At 50.3% G+C, this 16,411-nt stretch overlaps 1 pseudogene; it reads left to right on the top strand.

Annotated features, from left to right (window-relative positions):
• The window catches only part of LOC142444677 (calcium-independent mitochondrial carrier protein SCaMC-3L-like), a 34,916-nt pseudogene extending 26,697 nt beyond the window's left edge, over positions 1–8,219 (top strand).
• Positions 8,220–16,411: the final 8,192 nt, after the last annotated feature.

Raw genomic sequence — 16,411 nt, forward strand, 5'->3', positions numbered from 1 at the left:
GGTGGGTCTGGTGTCCAGGCAGCCTAGTGGAAGGATTCTGCTGAATGAGAGGACGTCCTGGGTCTATAACCCCCTCCCACACATCTGTCCTGAGTTTAGGCCCCTGAGATCTTGTATCTGGTTCTTCGGACATCTCAGCCAACTGCGCTGAGCTGGTGCAGTGCTTCACCACTACCACAGCCACCGCTGTCAGAGGTTGACCTATCTGACCCCCAGCCATGTGCTCCACGCCAGGTGTTGCTTGACTGCCTCGCCGAGACACACAGCTGTGGGGGGTACTCCCGGAAGCAGCTGCCTACTCATGGTGCTCCACTTTGAGTGCCACTTCCCGAGTTCCCCTGTCTGTGTGGAACTAAACCTCGGCTGGCAGAGTCTCTCTTTCCAATCACCCAAGACCCGGAAAATTAACCTGCAATTTACCAGTAGCAGGTTAGATAACATGCGACTCAGAGTGACCCACCCTCATTGTTGTCTTGTACCCCTCTACAAAGATGGGTTTGAGGCTGGAAGGCCCAGGAGCTGTGCTCAGCTTCCTCTCTCCTCGCTCAGGCCCGCAGTGTAAAGCTCACTTCGGGGAGTCCTCAAACCCCATCTTCCAGGAGGATGTCTTGGCGGGGTCTCTGGCGGTGGCCGTTTCCCAGACGCTCATCAACCCCTTGGAGGTAAGTGAGAGCCTGCTCAGTGGACGGCCTCGCACAATGAAGCGACTGCAGTCCCTACCTACTGCGCAATGACTCGTTTGCCCCAGGCATCCTGCACAAAGCACTGTGTTCGACCCTCACCAGGACCCGCCACATGATCTGCCGGCTCCATTTGGTTGGTGGTTACTGTCAGATTGGCTGTGATGCTAGGTAACCTGGCCATGGCATTCTTGGGCACCTCCTATGCACGTGACAGCTGGACTTTGACTGAGAAAGACTGAAGAAGCATCGATGCCCTTGAACGATGGTGCTGGTGAGGGATATGGTCGGTTCCCCGGACTGTCAAATGAACTCCCAGATTTGCCAGAATGCTCTGAGAGGCAAGGATGGTGTGACTTTGGATTCCAAATTTGCTCACGTACCTGGAGAAGGCCTTCTTGCTAGGCAAAATGGAGGGCTGCGAACCAGAACAGGGCCTCAAGGAGATTGATGGACAAAGCGGCCGCAACCCCGGAAGAAACATCAGAAGCGCAGTTAAGATGATGTATGATGGGGGTTGGTTCCTGCTGCTCCACTGAGTCCCTGTGAGTCAGAACCGAGTCCCCAGCACCTCACAGGAACCACTCGCATGACAGCAGGGAACACTGCGCAGACAGACACACCCAGTCCCCTTTGGGGATACTGTTAATCCATCTCTGGGAAGCTGGCCCTTGTGTTTTACTGACCTCCTCCTTTCGCAACCAGGACATCTTTTTTTATCACCACTGGGTCTCATGGTCACTCAGCCAAAGTCTTGCTGTCCTCACATCTGAGAAGCTTCTGCTGGCATGGCCCTAGGCCTGGCTCCTCCTTTGGGGATCCCATCGTCCAGATACTGTTCTTGCCAATACCGTCCTTCTTAGGCATAGTCTGATTGCCCAACTGTTACGTGCATATGACGTCACCATGGCTTCCAGCTGAGTCCTGCCTGTGGCATTGTGGCTCTTGGACACTTCTCAAGAGGGGTGTTGCACAAGTGCCCAAGGCAGCCTGTCCCTTGAGTGCCTGATTGCGGCTCCAGTGGGAGCTAGTGGCAGATCTGAGCCAGACGGAAACCCTTGACTGCTTTGCTCTTTGCTCTTTGCGTCACTCTGTTGTTTCTTGGTCCAGTTCTGAGGTCGTTGGTTTCCTCTGTGTTGGGGTGCCATCCATCCTGACGGCTGTAGTCTTTGATCTTCATCGGTAAGTACTTCCAGTCAACTTTCCTCCCAGCCAGCAAGGCTGTGTCCTTGGCACCCGGCAGGCTGCTCATTGGCCTTGCTCGGCTCCTGATTCCACATGCTTGTTGGCATCGCCCAGCATCTGGGATCACTGTCTGCACACAGGATGGAATCGTGAAGACAGAGAGGGGATCCAACCTTGAAGCACAACTTCCCTGGTTTGAAACCATGCGGTCTTCCTGCCTCTGCTCATGTGTTCATATGAATGTGGGGACACAGCTGGTCTGGTACAAGGAGTGTGAACATTAATTGTTTTGTGTTTCTGGTGTCCAGCGTGGGACCTTGAAGGTTTTCACTCCCTGTGTGTATTTGACGAGGCCAGGGATGGCTGGGGATACACTCCCAGACAGTGCACCTGAGGCACAGTTACCACCCGTCAGTCAGGGAGGCTGGCATGGGACTGGAATTGTTTCAGCAGAGCTTCTAGACCAAAGCTTCCCAGTGTGGGTGGGCTTGAGCCTGGAGGGAGCAGGGAGGGAGGCGGGCTGAGAAGACCCAGTGAGGCTGCAGAAGCAGATCCCTACTCATTATGTGGCATCATTGGCTTTAGTACTTAAGTGTTGCATTGACAGCGGGTCATGATTTTGTTCTGAAAGGGGGTCAGAAGGCAAAGTAATCTTGGGCACAACTATTGTACCGGATAGACTAAGAAGCAAGCGCTGGCCATCTACTTGCCACACTCGGGTATAAAACCCTTGGGGTTTGCCTCCTGACAGGTGAGGTTAACAACTCTGGGGAGTGTCTGTTTCCCTGGGGTGGGTGTTTGATATGAGGCAGGGCTGGCTCCAGGGCACTTAGCTCCATATGTCCCACTCACTGCACTTATACGGGCTCCAGAGTAGGGGTGCCCATAGGGCTTCTGAGGACCCTCCTCACCAGTGTCCCCTTGACGACTGTGGACAATCTGACTGACCTCTGAGGACCTGGAGGCCCACCCCATTTTTCAGATGTGCCAACAGGGCTCCTTGCACAGGAACAGGTCATGAGTCCCACATGAGACCACTGACAGAAGCTCCCTGGCCTCCCTGCCTCCACAGGTGCTGAAGACCCGCCTGACACTGGGACGCACAGGCCAGTACCATGGGCTAGGTGATTGCGTCTGCCAGATGCTTTGACGCGAAGGCCCAGCAGCGTTTATAGGGGATATATGCCCAACATGCTTGGCATCCTTCCGTACGCATGCACTGACCTGGCTGTGAATAAGGTTGGCAGAGGTGGGTGTGAGGTTGCTGTAGGCGGCATTGACGTGGCCCAGGAATAGGGCCAATTCTGAGCCTTCTCCGGCCCCGGGACCCTTGCAGATGATGAACAACATACGGGTAAAGAGCAGAGGGGATAACGAAGAGCACAGCCAGGCTGACAACATCTACACGCAAACAGTGTCCACAGTGTGCGGCCAGATGGCCAGCTATCCCCTGATGCTAGTACGGACCAAGCTCCAAGCAAAAGGTCTGCCTGTCCCTGATGAGACCCACGTTGTGGCCCCACCAAATGCCCTCAGCACATCCCACACCCCCATTCTCCTTACTTGGCCCTGACCTCTTAGGCTGCCATCCAAATGCCTAGAACTCATACTTCCCCAAAAATCTTAACATCCTGTGCCATTTTCCCTCAGTACCAAAGGTGATCTAGTGCCGGCCGACACACACCCCGACCCCCCCCCACCCACCCACCCCGTGCATGTTTTCCTCCTGACCTTGTGACACACTACTTGCTGAGCAGATGGTGGCCAACTTACACATTCCCGTGTAGGGGGGATCGTGGGAAACCTGAGGGCTTTCCAAGGGGCCCTTTTGGGGAAGGCCATCTGTAGGCCTTCACTCCCAAACATCTGTTTGGGGGCTTTAAACTTCTGATTAGCAGCTGAGCCAATGTCCAAAGGATAAACCACCCAGGGACCCCAGGACACAGGACCCACACCCCCAAAGATGCCAGCTTGCTCAAATACACTTAGAAAATGAATGGTCGCATAATTACTCCCCACACTTGTCAGGTCAGACCTGCACCATACATTCTATCCAGGGATTCACACTGACACAAATGGACAGAGCAGAATGACTCCTTATGGTCTGTTGAGTTGTCCATACTCATGGGAGCAGAAAGCTTCAGCATTCACCACTCGACACTGACTCGGGAACTCTAGAAGATGGGATGCAACTGCCATTGTGGGTGTCTGGGACTGTACCTCAACCATTATGGGAGTAGACAGCCTTGTCTTTTTCCCTCAGAGGTGCTGGTGGGTACACACTGCTGGCTTTCAGGTGAGTAGACCAGACTCAACGAACTGGGCCACCTGGGCTCACTTCACCGTTAGCAGCTCCTCCTCACCAGTGTCTCCAAAACAACTCCTCAGATCTAATTCCCCAACTACCTGATAACCACACACCAACCCATCTGAAACTTTCAAAACAGACCAGAGCTCACTCCCTGACGTTGACAAAGCCTCTCTCCACATGTCCCCTGAATACATGCCCAAGGCCCTAGCCAAACATAGGCATCCTCACCACAGTCACCTCTTTCAGGGGAATTGTCCAGAAACCCTCCCCTACACGGGCGCCTGAAAACTCCCTGAATGAAGTCTTTTTGCTGCCACCTTCACACTAGCTCATTACCTCTGCAAACCTTCCAGACCCCTGGCTTTTCCTATCAGCACCCCAACACCCCCACTTCCTTTATTCTATGTGTAATAACTTGGCCTAATTCCTCATAGAGATTGTGGAGGGCTGAAAACCCAGCATGTGAGCCGTTTTCAGACACATCGTGGCCGAGCAGGGCTGGCTGGGGCTCTTCTGAGGCCTAAACCCACTCTATTAAAGTTATCCCGGCTGTGGGCATCAGCGACACGGTCTATACAACAATGAAAAGCACACTGGGAATTTAGGTGGGAGCCAGACCACAGGTAGATAGGGGTGATTAGGTGGGGTCAGTCCCTTCAACAGTACATGATGTGACACCCGCTCCTCCTGACAGGCCCTCCTGGGGAGGACATCATTGTGTCCATGGAGGTGCCTGAAAATTCTAGGAGCAGGAGTAGAAGGCCAGCATGTGGTGGAAACCGCTGTTGGCAGCCTGGTGGCCAGTTCCCTGACATGCACTGGCACAGGCCCTGGAACCAACCCAACAACTTCATGCAGGTGAGGGGCTTTGGAGAGAATTGCCATCTCCCCAGGAGTATATGAACTTTGGATGAAAGGGTTCCAAGTGGCGGTTGTGTAATTGGGTCAATTGAAAGAGACATCAGACAAAATGAGGCATTCAATTGCTCACCTCTCAGACGTCCAGGATCTCAGCAGTCAGATCCGTGCAGAGAGGGGGGATATATTTCAGGTCAGGGCTTATATACACTTTGGGGACATGCAAGGCCCCATGGTTCCATTGTAACTGGGAGGGGTTGTACCTTCGGCATGCTTGCAATAGGAAGGGACAGGCAAGGGGTGTACACGCCACAGTAAGAGCAGGTACTAAGAGTATCCATGTGACAAGATTGGCGGCCTCTAAGGACCAGAAGGCAGCCAAATCTTGTACCTCCTGGAGTTGGCTTCACCTGGCTTTGGGGCTGTCCTTCAGGGGAACAATCCACTGTCCCACTGATCAGGGAGTGGGCCCCATCTCAGGTGGGACAGACTATATAGTCTGAATGCTCTAGATGGCCATAGCCCTCAGGCAGAAAACCTTGAAGCAGTTCACCTCCAAGTGACTAGCCATTGACCATGTGTTAGCAAGCAGCATCTTAGGTTTGGATAAAATATGGGGGAACAACCTGGGGAATAACCTACCTGTGTGCGACACATTCCCAGCACCCTTGTGTCCCTGCCCAGGTCTTCTCCTGCAAAACCAACAACCTGGATACCTTGGGGGACCTGTGGAGCATGGTCAATGCATGTGCAGTCCACTCATTGTGCTGTGGCAATGACATGAACGTCCTCAAGGGCAAAACAAGAGGGCACACAAGTTGATCAAGTTCATGGCTCATGAACAGGAGGGAGCTGTGAGCAGGCATGGCATGGTAGGTAGCAGTGGGGGCTAGGGGTTTGGAGGTGAAGGGGCACTGCCAAGGCCCTGACACACGTGCCTCCCACCCACAGGTTACATGGGCCATTCTGCGCCAGTAGGACATTCTGTGTGGACCGGAGAGCTCAATGGCTGGCTGCCTGGCTAGTGCCAGAAATCAAACCTATATTCCAGAAAAGAAAGCATCATTGATACAATGGAGGTGAGGAGGAGCTTGGGCCAACAGCACGGTGGGGGCCCCATAGCTGCTCCTGAGCAGCACTCCTTTTAGAGTGTGTCAAGGAGAGGTAGGATTTCCAGAGAGAGTGATCAAGTGCCACCCTGTTGGCACCAACTCCTCACGCACATTGATGGGATATTTTTTTCTGAGTCTTTGATGCCTGATACCTGTCACTGTCTACACTTCATGATCAAACAGTGTGGTGTGTGTCTGCCTTGTGGACGTTGATGCTTCTCAGCTAGATGGCCGCTTGCTTCTCTTCAAGCCTTTAAGACCCCACGTGATAGATGATTTGATACACAGGCACCATCAGCTTTCTTCATCACATTTCTGATGCACCTACATTGACTTCAGCCATCCTGTCAGGAATGTGAGCATCATGGAATGCCTGGTTGTTAGAACAACGTGTTCTCGTGTCAAGGGAGGAATTGAGTAGAGACCCAGTGTCCACCTGGTAGCTTAACACTTAACATATTAATAAATGTGCAGAGATCTCTCTCCCTATCGTTACATATAGTATACTTACATGTGAACATGCTGTGTTAAGGCCTTTCTAAATGCCCTTTGCGTCCTAGTTCTTAACTCTACTTCCTTTCACTTTTCTCTTGTCCCACTATCATGCAGGACCTTCATTCAGGGTTCAGTAATTGCTCTGGTTTCCACTGCCCTTCATTAAGTCCCAGCAGACATCATACACCCTCCGTGCCATTGATTTCAGATCACTTGCTCCCTTTTCCCTAGGTCTGATCACACCCACTGCCTTTATACTGCTGTCCTCTCATCGGAGTACCCCTGGAACCGTGGGTCCCTCTTCTCTCCAGATTGTTCATCCGGACTATCTAATCTTGATAGACATGGGGAGACAATATTTAGTCCTAAAAACCAGGTAGAGCAAAACAAAACAAACAAGAACCAACCACGCAAAAAAGAAGTCTATAAATGCTTCCAGGTCTGTTTGTTGAACTTTGGTGTGTTTTGTAGGCTTTTCTGATGGGGTACCAAGGCCTGACCCCCAACGCCTATTTTGATATTCTTCTGGGCCCTCATTGCTTTGCTCCCCTGGCAGCTGTGTTATGCACCATTAGTGTTGTGCCCCCGGGTGTTGGGGTCACATCTGACACAATCCCAGCACTGTGTTTCCAGTGTGGTTCCCCTTAGCGCTATGGATCAGTGAGGAATGACATGTCTCATGATGGGGCTGGTTGTCTGGTCCTCTCTGTGCATTGGATGTTTTGAGCACGAATACCTTCCCAAGGACTTCGTGCACGAGGATGCTTTCCACACTCTCTCCTTCCCTCTTGCTTTGCTCCTATTTGCTCTGACCCCAATTGGCCTCTCCCTGAAGTGTAGCTTCAGTGCTGTCCTCTGACGTGAATTCTATGGAGGATGGATGTCAGGTTATTCCAAGTTGTTGGAATCGGGATTGGGGGCGACCCCACAGACCTCCTGGTTCCTTGATGCAGACCAGTATATTTCATTCACATCTTGACACATCAGGTTGAACTCTGATACCTCTCTCCCCCTCCTCTGGAGGTATGAACAACTCCCACTCCCTGGGTGGCCTACTACTCTGCTCCCAACTACCCATGTGTTTCTTTCCCCCTACTTTTTAGTTCACTGCCATATGCATCCCAGGATTGGGTCTGGGCCCTGGCGAGGGACCTGGACCACCCCACAGGAATGGATGTGTACAGGGACACAGCAGAGCACAGTTGGAATGTAAAGGTGACGGCTGTCTTTGGTATCCCCACACCCATATATTTAAGTGTTCACAGGCTGCAGGGGCAGTGGGAGCATCGAAGGTAAGTGGTTTTCAATTGAATGGTTGAAAGGGTACCTGGTTTACAAGGGGAGAGTCTACATGAAGTGGCAGTGTTTTCGGGGTGAACACTTTCCTGATTCTCTCAATTTCGGAAGACCTTGCTGACACAGCACGACACGGTCCAGTACAACAGGCTGCAGAACTACGTGCAGCAGATGCTGGGGGAACCCCAGGTTACTACAAAACGTTATCTGCCCAATGGGCTGGGCTTCATTCCCTACCCAGGCTTTGACCTGGCCAACTATGAGGTCTGGGGTCTGCTCTGACCTCCACATCACTTCCTCTTTCCGTAGCTGTCTGCCTCTCATGGAGTCGGCTGGAAAGGACAAGGCTGTGGAGGAGCAGAGCCCCAAGTCCTTGAATCCCTGGGCTGTGGTCACAAAAGGCAACCGGGAGGCACTTCACTGGCAAAAGTGACTTCCACAATTCAGGATGTTGGATGCTCTCCTGGTTCTTGGACCCAGTCTGACATGGCGTCTTTCTCAAACAAGTATCTGTGTTTCTTTGATTGACATGGTTTATAGAGAGACAAAACCAGGACACTTAGGATTGTATAAAGATTTACATACAGAAATACACAATGCATGAAACAAACAACTCATTAGTCTACAGGGCAGTACAAATGGCCCACTGCAATTAACGATTAAGAGTCAGCTACTATACTAGAAGTTCAAGTGCTGCCGGTGTAAGTCAAAGAAGCAGGCTCTCTGACCAAAAGCACCAATCAGCACGGCAGGTCACCAACAGTCAACAAGATGACAGGGTTTGACAGTCCCCAGCGAAATGAATGTATACTCCAGTAGCATGGTGAAGCAGGCCTTGAAGGAACCTCAAACTACAGTGCCACAGTCCACAGGTTAGGTGACTCATAAGGAGTGTAGCTTGTAGGTTGAGGCAGAGAACCAGCTAAGGCAACCACACATTGGTCTGATCAGCAAAGAGCAAGAGACAGGAAAGGCAAGACTCTCCTAGCTGTTTATCTCTCCCCCCTTTAATTAATCCCACATGTTCATTGGCCACGTTGGCACGATAAACCTATGCCTATCACACTGTCTCTCATCCTCTGCCTAGAACTCAGAAAGTCATGAGGTTTAGGAGCCACCCTCTTCCTCGATGGATTACGTGATGTTCCCTTGCATTTGAGAAGCTGGTAGCATGAGGAGCCTTTATGGTATGATGCGTTACTAACTTAAGACTTAGCAGTTCAAAGTGACGAGCTGCTCCCCGGCAGAAAGACGATCCTTTCTATTCCTGGGAGGAGTTACACTCTCAGAAATACCGTGTCCTGGAGGAGTAGCCTCTGTACTATCCAGCCCTGCAAGGTAGAATTCGGATCATGGTAGTTGGGGGGAGGAAGCATTCAGGATCCGGGGGAAAGCTGTGTTCTTCATTGATACTACCTCACACCCTAATTAACCCATCTCCTCTCCTAAACCCCTCTATGAGGGGATCTCCATTGGTCGACACTTGGGCCTTGGGTCTCCACTCTGCACTTCCCCCTTCATTTAATATGATATATATATACATATATATACATACATATATACATATACACATATATACACATACATACACACACTTATATCTTTTTTTTTTTTTTGCATGATGCCTTATACCTGGTCCCTTGGGCACGTCGTGATCGCACTGGCCGGTGTGCTTCTTCCATGTGGGCTTATTTGCTTCTGAGCTAGATGGCCGCTTGTTCACCTTCAAGCCTTTAAGACCCCAGACACTATCTCTTTTGATAGCCGGGCACCATCAGCTTTCTTCACCACATTTGCTTATGCACCCATTTGTCTTCAGCGATCCTATCATGGAGGTGTGCAGTCAATGATATGATTTTTTGTTCTTTGATGCCTGGTAACTGATCCATGAGATAGGCTGAATTTGGGAAAGAGATCACCTGGCCTCTCTTCCTGGTCTCACACAAGCCTGGATGCTCCCCTCAAAGCTGCCCACCATAGGGGCCCCTGAGGGGTCAAAAGAGTGGGGAAGCTTTTGCAGAAGCTCTGCCCTCACAGCATTATGCCAGCTACTACAGTGTGACAGACAGTTGGATAACAGGGGCTCAAAACACCCCTAAGAACCTCTGAGAGGAGAACAATGGCCTCCCAAGTGCTGAAGACTCGCCCGACAATGGCTCGCACAGGCCATTACAAGGGGTAGGCGACTATGTCTGCCAGATGCTTCAACACCAGGACTTTGCCTCGTTTTATTGAGGACATGCGCCCAACATACTTGGTCATACGCCTGCACAGACCTGGCCGTAACAATGTTGGCAGAGGTGGGGGTGTGCTTGCTGTAGGAGGATGTGGTGTGGCCCTGGAGTAGGGCCCATTCTGAGCCTTCTTTGGACCCCTGCTCCTTGCAGATGATGAACGACATGTGGAAAATGAGATGAATGGATAACCAAGAGCCTAGCAAGGCTCAGAACATCTGTACCAAAACAGTCTCCATAGTGTGCAGCCAGATGACCAGTTATTACCTGACATTAATAAGGACAAAGATGCAAGTGATAGGACTGCCTATCCCTGATGAGGCCCACTTTGTGGCCTCCCCAAATGTTCTCATCCCCTCTCACACCCAAATTCTCTCTACTTGGCCCTGGCTTCTTATGCCGCAAACCAAAGGAACTCATACTTACCCACAAATCTCAACATTCTGTCCCATTTTCACTCAGTCCCAAATTTGATCTAGGCCCGGGGTACACACAACCTGCCCTCCATGCACGACTCCCCCGACCTTGTGACACAACACATGCTCAAGAATTGATGGCCAACTTACACATTCCCGTGTCGGAGGGAACTTGGGCAACACAAGGATGTTCCAAGGACCCGGTTAGAGTAAGTCCATTTCTAGGCCTTTCCTCCCTAGCATCTCTCGGTGGACTTCAAACTTCCGATTAGCAGCTGAGCCGTTGTCCCTAGTATAGAAAACCCAGGGACCCCAGGACACAGGACTCACACCGCCAAAGAGGCCAGCATTCTCAAATAGACTTAGCCAACGAATGGTCCCATAATTACTCCCCACAATTGTCAGGACACACCTGCACCATATAGTCCACCTGGGGATTCACATCGACCCTAGTGGACAGAGCAGAATGACTCCTTAAGGTCTCTGAAGTTGTCCATTCTCATGGGAGCAGACAGCTTCAGCATTCATCAGTGGACCTTTGAAGATGTGGTGGAACTGCCATTGTGGGTGTCTGGGACTTTACCTCAACCATTATGGGAGTAGACAGCCTTGTCTTTTTCCCTCAGAGGTGCTGGTGGGTACACACTGCTGGATTTGAGGTTAGCAGACCAGACTCAACGCAATGGGCCACCTGGGCTCACTTCACCTTTAGCAGCTCCTCCTCCCCAGTGTCCCCAAAACAACTCCTCAGATCTAATTCCTCAACTACCTTAATAACCACACCCCAACCCATCTGAAACTCTCAAAACAGACCAGAGCTCACTCCCTGAACTTGACAAAGCCTCTCTCCACATGTCCCCTGAACACATGCCCAAGGCCCTAGCCAAACATAGGCATCCTCACCACTGTCACCTCTTTGTGGGGAATTGTCTGGAAACACAGTCCCTACACAGACCCTTGAAAACTCCCTGAATGAAGTCCTTTGCTGCCGCCGCAACACTACCTAATTTCCACTGCAAACCTTCCAGCACCTGTCTTTGCCTATCACCACCCCAACACCCCCACTTCCTTTACTCTATGTGCAATAACTTGACCTCATTCCTCATAGATACTGTGGAGGGCTCAAAACATAACATGCGGGCAGTTTTCTTTTTTTTTTAATTTTAACAATTTATTGGGGCTCATACAATTCTTTTCACAGTTCATATATATACATACATCACTTGTATAAAGCACATCTGTACAGTCTTTGCCCTAATCATTTTTTTCTCTTTTCTTCTTTTACATTTTATTAGGGACTCATACAACTCTTACCACAATCCATACATATACATACATCAATTGTATAAAGCACATCCTTACATTCCCTGCCCCAATCATTCTCAAGGCATTTGCTCTCCACTTAAGCCCCTTGCATCAGGTCCTCTTTTTTTTCCCCTCCTCCCTCCCCATTCCCCCCTCCCTCATATGCCCTTGGTAATTTATACATCGTTGTTTTGTCATATCTTGCCCTATCCGGAGTCTCCCTTCCCCCCTTCTCTGCTGTCCCTCTCCCAGGGAAGAGGTCACATGTGGATCCTTGTAATCAGTTCCCCCTTTCCAACCCACTCACCCTCCACTCTCCCAGCATCGTCTCTCACACCCTTGGTCCTGAAGGTATCATCCACCCTGGATTCCCTGTACCTCCAACCCTCATATGCACCAGTGTACAGCCTCTGTCCTATCCAGCCCTGCAAGGTAGAATTCGGATCATGGTAGTTGGGGGGAGGAAGCATCCAGGATCCGGGGGAAAGCTGTGTTCTTCATCGATACTACCTCACACCCTAATTAACCCATCTCCTCTCCTAAACCCCTCTATGAGGGGATCTCCATTGGTCGACACTTGGGCCTTGGGTCTCCACTCTGCACTTCCCCCTTCATTTAATATGATATATATATACATATATATACATACATATATACATATACACATATATACACATACATACACACACTTATATCTTTTTTTTTTTTTTGCATGATGCCTTATACCTGGTCCCTTGGGCACGTCGTGATCGCACTGACCGGTGTGCTTCTTCCATGTGGGCTTATTTGCTTCTGAGCTAGATGGCCGCTTGTTCACCTTCAAGCCTTTAAGACCCCAGACACTATCTCTTTTGATAGCCGGGCACCATCAGCTTTCTTCACCACATTTGCTTATGCACCCATTTGTCTTCAGCGATCCTATCATGGAGGTGTGCAGTCAATGATATGATTTTTTGTTCTTTGATGCCTGGTAACTGATCCATGAGATAGGCTGAATTTGGGAAAGAGATCACCTGGCCTCTCTTCCTGGTCTCACACAAGCCTGGATGCTCCCCTCAAAGCTGCCCACCATAGGGGCCCCTGAGGGGTCAAAAGAGTGGGGAAGCTTTTGCAGAAGCTCTGCCCTCACAGCATTATGCCAGCTACTACAGTGTGACAGACAGTTGGATAACAGGGGCTCAAAACACCCCTAAGAACCTCTGAGAGGAGAACAATGGCCTCCCAAGTGCTGAAGACTCGCCCGACAATGGCTCGCACAGGCCATTACAAGGGGTAGGCGACTATGTCTGCCAGATGCTTCAACACCAGGACTTTGCCTCGTTTTATTGAGGACATGCGCCCAACATACTTGGTCATACGCCTGCACAGACCTGGCCGTAACAATGTTGGCAGAGGTGGGGGTGTGCTTGCTGTAGGAGGATGTGGTGTGGCCCTGGAGTAGGGCCCATTCTGAGCATTCTTTGGACCCCTGCTCCTTGCAGATGATGAACGACATGTGGAAAATGAGATGAATGGATAACCAAGAGCCTAGCAAGGCTGAGAACATCTGTACCAAAACAGTCTCCATAGTGTGCAGCCAGATGGCCAGTTATTACCTGACATTAATAAGGACAAAGATGCAAGTGATAGGACTGCCTACCCCTGATGAGGCCCACTTTGTGGCCTCCCCAAATGTTCTCATCCCCTCTCACACCCAAATTCTCTCTACTTGGCCCTGGCTTCTGATGCCGCAAACCAAAGGAACTCATACTTACCCACAAATCTAAACATTCTGTCCCATTTTCACTCAGTCCCAAATTTGATCTAGGCCCGGGGTACACACAACCTGCCCTCCATGCACGACTCCCCCGACCTTGTGACACAACACATGCTCAAGACTTGATGGCCAACTTACACATTTCCGTGTCGGAGGGAACTTGGGCAACACAAGGACGTTGCAAGGACCCGGTTAGAGTAAGTCCATTTCTAGGCCTTTCCTCCCTAGCATCTCTCGGTGGACTTCAAACTTCCGATTAGCAGCTGAGCCGTTGTCCCTAGTATAGAAAACCCAGGGACCCCAGGACACAGGACTCACACCGCCTAAGAGGCCAGCATTCTCAAATAGACTTAGCCAACGAATGGTCCCATAATTACTCCCCACAATTGTCAGGACACACCTGCACCATATAGTCCACCTGGGGATTCACATCGACCCTAGTAGACAGAGCAGAATGACTCCTTAAGGTCTCTGAAGTTGTCCATTCTCATGGGAGCAGACAGCTTCAGCATTCATCAGTGGACCTTTGAAGATGTGGTGGAACTGCCATTGTGGGTGTCTGGGACTTTACCTCAACCATTATGGGAGTAGACAGCCTTGTCTTTTTCCCTCAGAGGTGCTGGTGGGTACACACTGCTGGATTTGAGGTTAGCAGACCAGACTCAACGCAATGGGCCACCTGGGCTCACTTCACCTTTAGCAGCTCCTCCTCCCCAGTGTCCCCAAAACAACTCCTCAGATCTAATTCCTCAACTACCTTAATAACCACACCCCAACCCATCTGAAACTCTCAAAACAGACCAGAGCTCACTCCCTGAACTTGACAAAGCCTCTCTCCACATGTCCCCTGAACACATGCCCAAGGCCCTAGCCAAACATAGGCATCCTCACCACTGTCACCTCTTTGTGGGGAATTGTCTGGAAACACAGTCCCTACTCAGACCCTTGAAAACTCCCTGAATGAAGTCCTTTGCTGCCGCCGCAACACTACCTAATTTCCACTGCAAACCTTCCAGCACCTGTCTTTGCCTATCACCACCCCAACACCCCCACTTCCTTTACTCTATGTGCAATAACTTGACCTCATTCCTCATAGATACTGTGGAGGGCTCAAAACATAACATGCGGGCAGTTTTCTTTTTTTTTTAATTTTAACAATTTATTGGGGCTCATACAATTCTTTTCACAGTTCATATATATACATACATCACTTGTATAAAGCACATCTGTACAGTCTTTGCCCTAATCATTTTTTTCTCTTTTCTTCTTTTACATTTTATTAGGGACTCATACAACTCTTACCACAATCCATACATATACATACATCAATTGTATAAAGCACATCCATACATTCCCTGCCCCAATCATTCTCAAGGCATTTGCTCTCCACTTAAGCCCCTTGCATCAGGTCCTCTTTTTTTTCCCCTCCTCCCTTCCCATTCCCCCCTCCCTCATATGCCCTTGGTAATTTATACATCGTTGTTTTGTCATATCTTGCCCTATCCGGAGTCTCCCTTCCCCCCTTCTCTGCTGTCCCTCTCCCAGGGAAGAGGTCACATGTGGATCCTTGTAATCAGTTCCCCCTTTCCAACCCACTCACCCTCCACTCTCCCAGCATCGTCCCTCACACCCTTGGTCCTGAAGGTATCATCCACCCTGGATTCCCTGTACCTCCAACCCTCATATGCACCAGTGTACAGCCTCTGTCCTATCCAGCCCTGCAAGGTAGAATTCGGATCATGGTAGTTGGGGGGAGGAAGCCTCCAGGATCCGGGGGAAAGCTGTGTTCTTCATCGATACTACCTCACACCCTAATTAACCCATCTCCTCTCCTAAACCCCTCTATGAGGGGATCTCCATTGGTCGACACTTGGGCCTTGGGTCTCCACTCTGCACTTCCCCCTTCATTTAATATGATATATATATACATATATATACATACATATATACATATACACATATATACACATACATACACACACTTATATCTTTTTTTTTTTTGCATGATGCCTTATACCTGGTCCCTTGGGCACCTCGTGATCGCACTGGCCGGTGTGCTTCTTCCATGTGGGCTTATTTGCTTCTGAGCTAGATGGCCGCTTGTTCACCTTCAAGCCTTTAAGACCCCAGACACTATCTCTTTTGATAGCCGGGCACCATCAGCTTTCTTCACCACATTTGCTTATGCACCCATTTGTCTTCAGCGATCCTATCATGGAGGTGTGCAGTCAATGATATGATTTTTTGTTCTTTGATGCCTGGTAACTGATCCATGAGATAGGCTGAATTTGGGAAAGAGATCACCTGGCCTCTCTTCCTGGTCTCACACAAGCCTGGATGCTCCCCTCAAAGCTGCCCACCATAGGGGCCCCTGAGGGGTCAAAAGAGTGGGGAAGCTTTTGCAGAAGCTCTGCCCTCACAGCATTATGCCAGCTACTACAGTGTGACAGACAGTTGGATAACAGGGGCTCAAAACACCCCTAAGAACCTCTGAGAGGAGAACAATGGCCTCCCAAGTGCTGAAGACTCGCCCGACAATGGCTCGCACAGGCCATTACAAGGGGTAGGCGACTATGTCTGCCAGATGCTTCAACACCAGGACTTTGCCTCGTTTTATTGAGGACATGCGCCCAACATACTTGGTCATACGCCTGCACAGACCTGGCCGTAACAATGTTGGCAGAGGTGGGGGTGTGCTTGCTGTAGGAGGATGTGGTGTGGCCCTGGAGTAGGGCCCATTCTGAGCCTTCTTTGGACCCCTGC

The sequence above is a fragment of the Tenrec ecaudatus genome, chromosome 1 (assembly GCF_050624435.1).
Source record: "Tenrec ecaudatus isolate mTenEca1 chromosome 1, mTenEca1.hap1, whole genome shotgun sequence".
Lineage (NCBI taxonomy): Eukaryota > Metazoa > Chordata > Mammalia > Afrosoricida > Tenrecidae > Tenrec > Tenrec ecaudatus.